Consider the following 7,933-nt stretch of genomic DNA (forward strand, 5'->3'; position numbering starts at 1 on the left):
ACCTCGCCTGCTAGCTGTTGCATTACTCGGATGGCAAGAAAAGGAGCACAACTGACTCGACGAAAATAGTTTCCTGCCCGAGGACAGGGCCAAAGATGTTGGTCTGTGAGCCTCTTAACAGAATGGACGGAAGGATATTCGCTCCAATCAAGACATCTAATTTGTGAACTCTCATAGAAGGTCGGGTCCGCACATGCAAGGTTCGACAGGTCTCGCAACGAATTTTACGAAATCGGATAGAATGGCAGGATACCCGCTAGTTCAGGCAGAACGTAGGCCGTGGCGTTTAAGTGCCAGTCTGGCCTCGTCGGGGAATGGATAGCAAAATGACAGAGCTTCGTGGACTGAGCGGATACGGTCTGACTGAGGCCCGAGACTTGTGCCTAGATAAGTCGGGACGGAAATTTGATTATATTAAAGAGACCTTCTGTAATTAACGTCGCCTCGGATCCCGGGTCGGAAAGAGGGCGGGCCAGGTGGCAAATATTAATGATTGCCGTTCTCAGAAGGACAGCTCTTTGGCCGGAGGCGAAATAATTTCGAACGCTGGGTGGCGCGTCATAAGAGCTCGGACTCGGTACGACTGTGGAAGTGGACTCACGGGCGATTGGAGTGCCACGGTGCAGCAGCGTGTGGTTTCGGTCCCCACAAATACTGCAGTTATGGGAAATTTGGCATTCCCGGATCTGATGGCCTCGAGCGAAGCAGTTGAGACAAAACTATTTTTGCTTGATGCAGCTGGAATGAGCGACATCGTTTATTTGGAGAATGTGCGTGCATAGCCGGATTGGGTGGTTGTCTCGAAGGAGTGAATCCTCCGGGGAACAGTACTCCCTTGGGAACGGAACGGGTTACTTTTGAAAGGTGCCGGACTCGGATCACTTTTCGGACTGTGTGAAGCGGACGGGTTGCCCTCGATGGCTTCGAGCGTCAGATATCTCTGGTTGAAGAAGGATTCCATCTCCTTCCACGAAAGCATTTCTTTCTTTGTGGTGACGGAATCTTCCCACAAAGCCCGGGTCAACCTCAGTAGTTTGAAGGCACAAATAGTCACCAGCAAGCTGTCCCAATTTTCGGTGGAGACCTTTGAGTGTGCCAGTGTGGATAAAACCCCTTTGATGGTACTGAGAAGCTCCTTTAGTGCGCGACTAAACTCGGAAACCAACGAAGCCAATGGAATGGAATCCAATGAAAGGGGAATATTTATTTGGTTGGTCACCAGGAGCCTGTTATTTTCGTACCGGTCCCGAAGGGCATTCCAAGCAGCCTTGAAACGGTCATTTGTGAGTCTATGGCCTTCGGAATCAACCCCTTCCCGCCTACTCGTCGGAATAAAATGCAATCTACCAAAAACCTAAAATCAAACAACACAGCAAAGGAGCTCAGTAGTCCTTTTAAAGTACCGGAGGGACAAGCCAATCTCTCTGCACCAGCGCCTGGGAAACCAGGTCCAAAGAAGACGGGGAAGGAGACTGAGTCGGTCCACCGTCTTCAGGCAGCAGCCGCATCGAGAGGGTGCCCGAAAAGCCAATCGGGTCCTTCCAAGTCGGGTGGCTCCAAGGGCGAATCGGATACCGGGGTGGCTGCCAGGCAGAGCGTAATCGCGGCTGGTAAGCGCACCGGGACCGAGGAACCCATGGGGGCCCCGGCCAGCAGCGTCTCTGCACCACGGGGAGGAAAGCCGTCGTACCAGGACAGGAGACGAGCGGCTTTCATCCTGTCCAACGAGGACCCGAACTACAGGTCGTCAGCCGAAGGAAAGGAGCTTTTCTCCTTCTCAGTACCGAAGCCAGTTCGTTTCTGGAACATCAGGCGGACAAACTGGACTCGGTACTCTGATTACCTGTCGTATTCTCCCTGAGCCCCCATTTGAGGAGGAGTTCTCCACGGAGGTCACGACCCGTCTTCTTAAGATCTTTACCGACGCCCGCAATAAGGCGCTCGACAAAGCCTGCCCCTCTGGCAAGAACAGAAGCCGGAGGAAACCTGAATGGTGGAATCCGAAACTGGGTGAACTCCGGAAAGCCTCCCGGAGACTCTTCAATAAAGCTAAGGCTGAGAACGTTGAGCAAAACTGGGCCAAATACAAGGCCAACACCCACCCTGGGCTAATTGAAGAACACCGACCAGTCGTGGACTACGTCCAGCGATGAGGCGCTAAATCTTCTCCTAAATACTCACTTCCCTGGCTGCGATGAAAACAGACCCAACTACTTCGCGCCGCCTTCTGTCGTCTCAAATGCCATCCTGAGCCTGCTTAGCAGGGAGAACTTTTCCTGGGCGATCAGGAAAAGCTTTAAAACTTACAAGTCCGCGGGGCCAGACGGCATTTTCCCTGCCCAACTGATTCACGCGGGACATAGAGCCATTAACTGGCTCAAAATAATTTACGAGGGAATTTTCTCCCACGGGTGCATTCCTGACACCTGTCTTCAGACCAAAGTCGTATTCATACCCAAGGCAGACAAGCCCTCGCACACTGCCCCAAAAGATTTCAGGCCCAGTAGTCTATCGTCTTTTCTTCTAAAGGCGATGGAACGTCTCCTGGGGCTGCATCTCACGGCGTGTATTCCGTCAAGTCTTATCTCAGACTCCCAGCATGCCTATCGGAAGGGAAGATCCACCGAAATGGCCCTACACTCGATCACATCGATCATCGAAGCGTCCCTTAACTTTAAAGAGTACACCCTAGTAGCCTTCCTCGACATAGAGGGCGCCTTTAACAACATCCTTCCGACCGCCATCACAGGCGCACTGACGGATCTGGGGGTTGACTCCAGGACGGTGAGCCTGATCGATCAGATGCTACAATGCAGGACGGTTGAGGCATCCCTGGGGGACGTCAACGTGCACCAGATTTTTCAGCAGAGGCACACCGCAGTGCGGAGTCCTCTCGCCCCCCCTATGGAACGTGGCAGTGAAAACACTGCTGCCGTGGCTGCCGTGGCTGCCGTGTGGTGGCATATGCGGACGATGTTGCTATAGCACTCTCCGGAAAATTTCTGCAGACGTTGTGTGAGTGCATGTCAAGTACTCGCACAAGTACTCTCACGCCAACCCGTCTAAAACGGAACTGGTGCTTTTCACTGGGAAGTACAAAGTTCCGGTACGGAATTCCCCTAGACTATGTGGGGAAGCGCTAGTTTTCAGCAACAACGCCAAGTATCGTGGCCTAATCCTCGATAGAAAGCTTGACTGGAAATTGAGCATAGAGGATAGAGTAAAGAAGGCCACAGTGGCCCTCTATACTTGCAGGAAAGCCATCGGACCAAAACGGGGAATGACCCCCTATATAGCTCGGTGGCTTTACACCGCCATCATACGACCGATCATGCTCTATGGAGTGGTGGTATGGTGGCCAGCATTAGAATGAAGGACATGCCTCAATAAACTCAGCAGAGTTCAACGCATGGCAGAGCTATACATAACTGGCGGCCTACTGTGCTGGACCTCCTCCCTGTAGATCTCATGGGAAAGAAGGTGGCAACACTTTCTGCCCTCAGAATGAGAGAAGCCAGACTGTGGAAAGCATCCGCGGTTGGGCACTCGGGAATCCTGATGAGACTCCCGCAATTACCAGAGAGGACAGATTACTGTATTCCTAGTGATCACCTCTCGACGCCCTTCCAGGTATCAATCCCACCTAGGGAGGACTGGGAGATGGGCGAACCAGGACCTGCAAATGCGGTTCACTTCTACACTGATGGCTCAAAGCTAGACGGCCGCGTGGGAGGCGGAGTCTACTGCAGCGAGCTGCAAGCGGCGCTTGCATTCTCGGTTCGTTCGCTTTGCAGCTACCTGCTTTGGTCCATCGATCAACGCATTCTTTCTATTGGAATTCCACCGCTTCTCTTTCGTTTTGCTTTCGTTACCGCTGCTGGAACTTTTGCTTTTGCTTTCACCGTTGGATTTGTGCTCTAGCTGCTGCTGCTTGCTGCGTTTTTTGTTGTTGTTATTTTTGGAAGCTCTAGTTCTGTGTCAACGTAATTACACTACACAACAAAATGACGACGCTCGAAGACTTAAAACGCCAACGGAGCAATATAAAACGAAATATGACTCGGATCAAATCTGTGGTAGATGCTAAATCGGAAACCCCGATATGCAATGATGAGCTTCGCTATCGGTTGAACATCTTAGAAACGTATTTCAAGAATGTTTTAAATGTCCAAGCTAATATTGAAGACCTTAGTCCGAATGATGAAGGACGGGCAGATTTGGAGGATACATACATAGCAATCAAGCTAGCCATAAAGGAAAAAATGGGAGGAGATCTGAACGCCACCATTGTTGCGCCGGACTACCACCCACCGCCAGTGAAGTCATCGTTACCAAGGTTGTCGCTACCCACTTTCGACGGAACATATGCAAACTATAAGAATTTCATTCACTCGTTCGAGCAAATTGTTGTGCGTGAGTCTGGATTGTCTAATATAGAAAAGTTTAATTATTTTCTGACCTGCCTCACCGGGCCGGCATTAAATACAATTCAGGCATTCCAGGTTACAAGCGAAAACTATCCGAAGGCCCTAGCAAAACTCAAAAGCCGTTTTGATAATTCTACTCTTATATTTTTAGAAGGTATTGAGGCATTGTTTGCACTACAACCTGTGGAAAGGTCAAACAGTCAGCAGCTTCACAGCCTAGTGGATAAGGCATCCGCTATATTAAGCTCGCTGGAGTCCATCGGCAAACCTGAGAACATTGTTCACGCTATGGTTATATATATTATAATGGAAAAGTGTGATCAGCAAACTCGGAACAAGTGGAAGGAATTGCAGGACTACAAAACTCTGCCAACCTGGCTAGCATGCACACAGCTTTTGGAACGCCACTGTTAGTTTCTCCATTCGTCTGGAAACTCGGCTGCTACTTCGTCACAGCGAAGGGCTGAATCCAATAAGTCAAATCGTCATTCTAATCACCAAATAAACTCGTCGTTTGCTATCACTAATCCGTCTTGTACACTTTGTTCTAGTTCTGGCCATAAGATCTCTAATTGCGCTCAGTTCAAGGCTATGAACAGCAACCAACGGTACGACAATTGTCTTGAAAATGGTCATAGAGTGGCGCAATGTTCATCGACTCATCGTTGCCGATCCTGTAATCGGAATCATCATTCATCTTTGCATCACTCTCAGCCGCAACAGCCACCCCAATCATCAGCAGGACAACCTTCAACTACTGAACCGGTACTCCAACCAGCGCAACCCTCCTGGCAAACGGCTCATCAAGCTGCTTCACACTCTCATATGGAGATCGCAGCAGATGACCAAATTTTGTTGGCAACAGCTATGGTTTTGGTAAAGGATGCCACAGGTGAATACAAACTCGGTAGAGCGTTGCTTGATTCATGTTCTCAGGTTACTTTTGTAACCGAAACCTTTGCACAAAAGCTTCGCCTTCGTCGTGAAAAACACCACATTGGAATTCGCAGTATAGGAGACTCCCTTACTAGTTTGAAGGCTCGTACGACTACCTCTATTAAGTCACGTACTTCCGGCTATCAGCTCACTCTCCAGTTTGGAATCACATCCCATATTGCCTACCAGCCAGATAGTGAGATCGATATATCGAATTGGAACCTACCAGCTAACACTCCATTGGCTGACGAATCGTTCTATAGGACTAAACGTATTGATTTGTTACTGGGGACCGAAGCCTTCTATGGAGCTCTAGCTGTTGGCCAGACTCGCATTGGTCCAAATCTTCCCACTTTGCAGAAGACTCTTTTTGGGTTGGGTTGTTGCTGGGAGGCTCATTCAGGATGAGTTGTACTTGCAATTGCTGCGGTTCCGCATGCATAGGTTTGGCATCACAGCCGACGTCACAAAGCTGTACAGGCAGGTACTTGTGAGTGAGAAGGATAGAAAATTCCAGTACATTTTGTGGCGAGCATCTCCAAATACGGATCTTCAAACCTACCAACTCAATACAGTGACATATGGGACTGCGTCTGCCCCATTTCTCGCAACTCGTAGTTTGCATTACTTGGCTGAGGATTGTAAGGATGCATGGCCATTAGGGGCTGCTGCTGTTAAAACTGCATTTTATGTTGATGACCTTTTGTGTGGGGCTGATGATATAGATACACTCTTCAAACTAAAAACTGAAATCACATCAACTCTCGCTCGTGGTCAGTTTCCATTATGCAAGTGGCATTCAAATCATCCAGGCGTGATGGAAGACGAATCTACCAAGGAATTAAACATTTCAGAAAACTCAGTCAGCAGCACACTCGGCGTAACTTGGCATCAACGAAGTGATGCATTTAGTTTCACATTTAATCCAAAGGAAGACTATCCCACTACCACAAAACGAACAATTTTGTCTACTGCTTCGTCGCTATTCGATCCAATCGGTCTGCTATCACCGTAAGTCATTGTCTCTAAGATCATTCTTCAGGAGTTGTGGCTTTTGAAACTCGACTGGGACGAGTCTGTCCCCCAGAATTTAAGCCACGCATGGAGCAAGTGTTTGGAATCGCTGAATTCACTGTCGTCACTAGCGGTACCTCGTTTTTGTTTGCAGCCTGATACTAGGAGCATTCAAATACATGGATTTTGCGACGCATCGATTCGGGCATACGACTGCTGTGTTTATGTGCGCACGGAGAATTCGCTTGGACAGGTCACAGTGAAATTTTTCACTTCTAAGTCTAGAGTAGCACCAGTGAAGAAACAGTCTCTTCCGAAGCTTGAACTATGCGGCGCACATCTACTTTCTCAGTTGTATAACAAAGTCAAGGCCATATTCAGTAAACACACTATCACATCTTATTTTTGGAGCGACTCACAGCTCGTATTGCATTGGCTGCAACAACACTCAGTCACCTTATCGACCTTTGTTGGAAATCGAGTGTCCGATATTCAGGATTTAACGTCTGATGGAAAATGGCGCTATGTGCCAACACATCAAAACCCTGCTGATATTCTGTCGCGAGGCTGTAACGTGAGCGAGTTGATTAAGTCTCCATGGTTTTCGGGTCCTACGTTTCTAGTCGAAGATTTACTAAACTGGCCCGCCACTGGTGGAAAACTTGATATTGACATGGACGTGGTTAACTCGGAGAATCGGAAAAGTTTGTTTGCTGCCGTACACGAGACAAATAATATCCTCAACATCGTCGATAATATCAGCTCGTACACTCACAGTCTGCGTCTCATTGCTTGGATGATTAGGTTCATAAGGAGATGTCGGAAGCAATCGACGTTTACCACAACCTCACCGACGCCAGATGAACTTCGTTTTGCCTCACAATGCCTTATTTGGAAAATTCAACAAACTCATTTTGTAGAGGACATCCGTTTACTTCAGAAGCAAAAACCATTGAAAAGCAGCTTAAAGTTACTCCCTTTTTAGAAGTCGTGAACGGATTCTAACTTATCAAGGTTGGTGGACGTTCGGAATACTCAGACCTACAAGACGGTCAAAAACATCCGTTGCTGCTGCCTAGTCAGTCCAAATTTGTATGGAACTATATTCGCCATTTGCATCTTCGGAACTATCACGCTGGACTTAAAGCCCTAGTCGCTCTCATTCGTTTGGAGTATTGTATCGTATTGTTCGCTCCTGTGTACACTGCGTTCGCTACAGACCGAAGCTGCTACAACAACTCATGGGCTCATTACCGTCTACGCAACTCGCTCCGGCTCGACCCTTTGAACGCTGTGGAGTTGACTTTTGTGGACCCATCAACACATATCTACGCATTCGAGGAAAGGGACCTACAAAAGCATACATAGCCGTGTTCGTTTGCCTTCTCACCAAGGCCGTTCACATCGAAGTAGTCTCTGATTTGTCAGCAAAGGCGTTCTTAAACGCATTGAAACGGATGGGAGGTCGTCGCAAGCTGCCGACAGACATCTTCTGCGATAATGCCACTAACTTTGTAGGGGCATCGAATCAACTGCAGGAACTAAAAAAGTTTATG

The sequence above is a fragment of the Drosophila persimilis genome, unplaced genomic scaffold (assembly GCF_003286085.1).
Source record: "Drosophila persimilis strain 14011-0111.01,24,50 unplaced genomic scaffold, DperRS2 tig00000572-arrow-pilon, whole genome shotgun sequence".
Taxonomy (NCBI): Eukaryota; Metazoa; Arthropoda; class Insecta; order Diptera; family Drosophilidae; genus Drosophila; species Drosophila persimilis.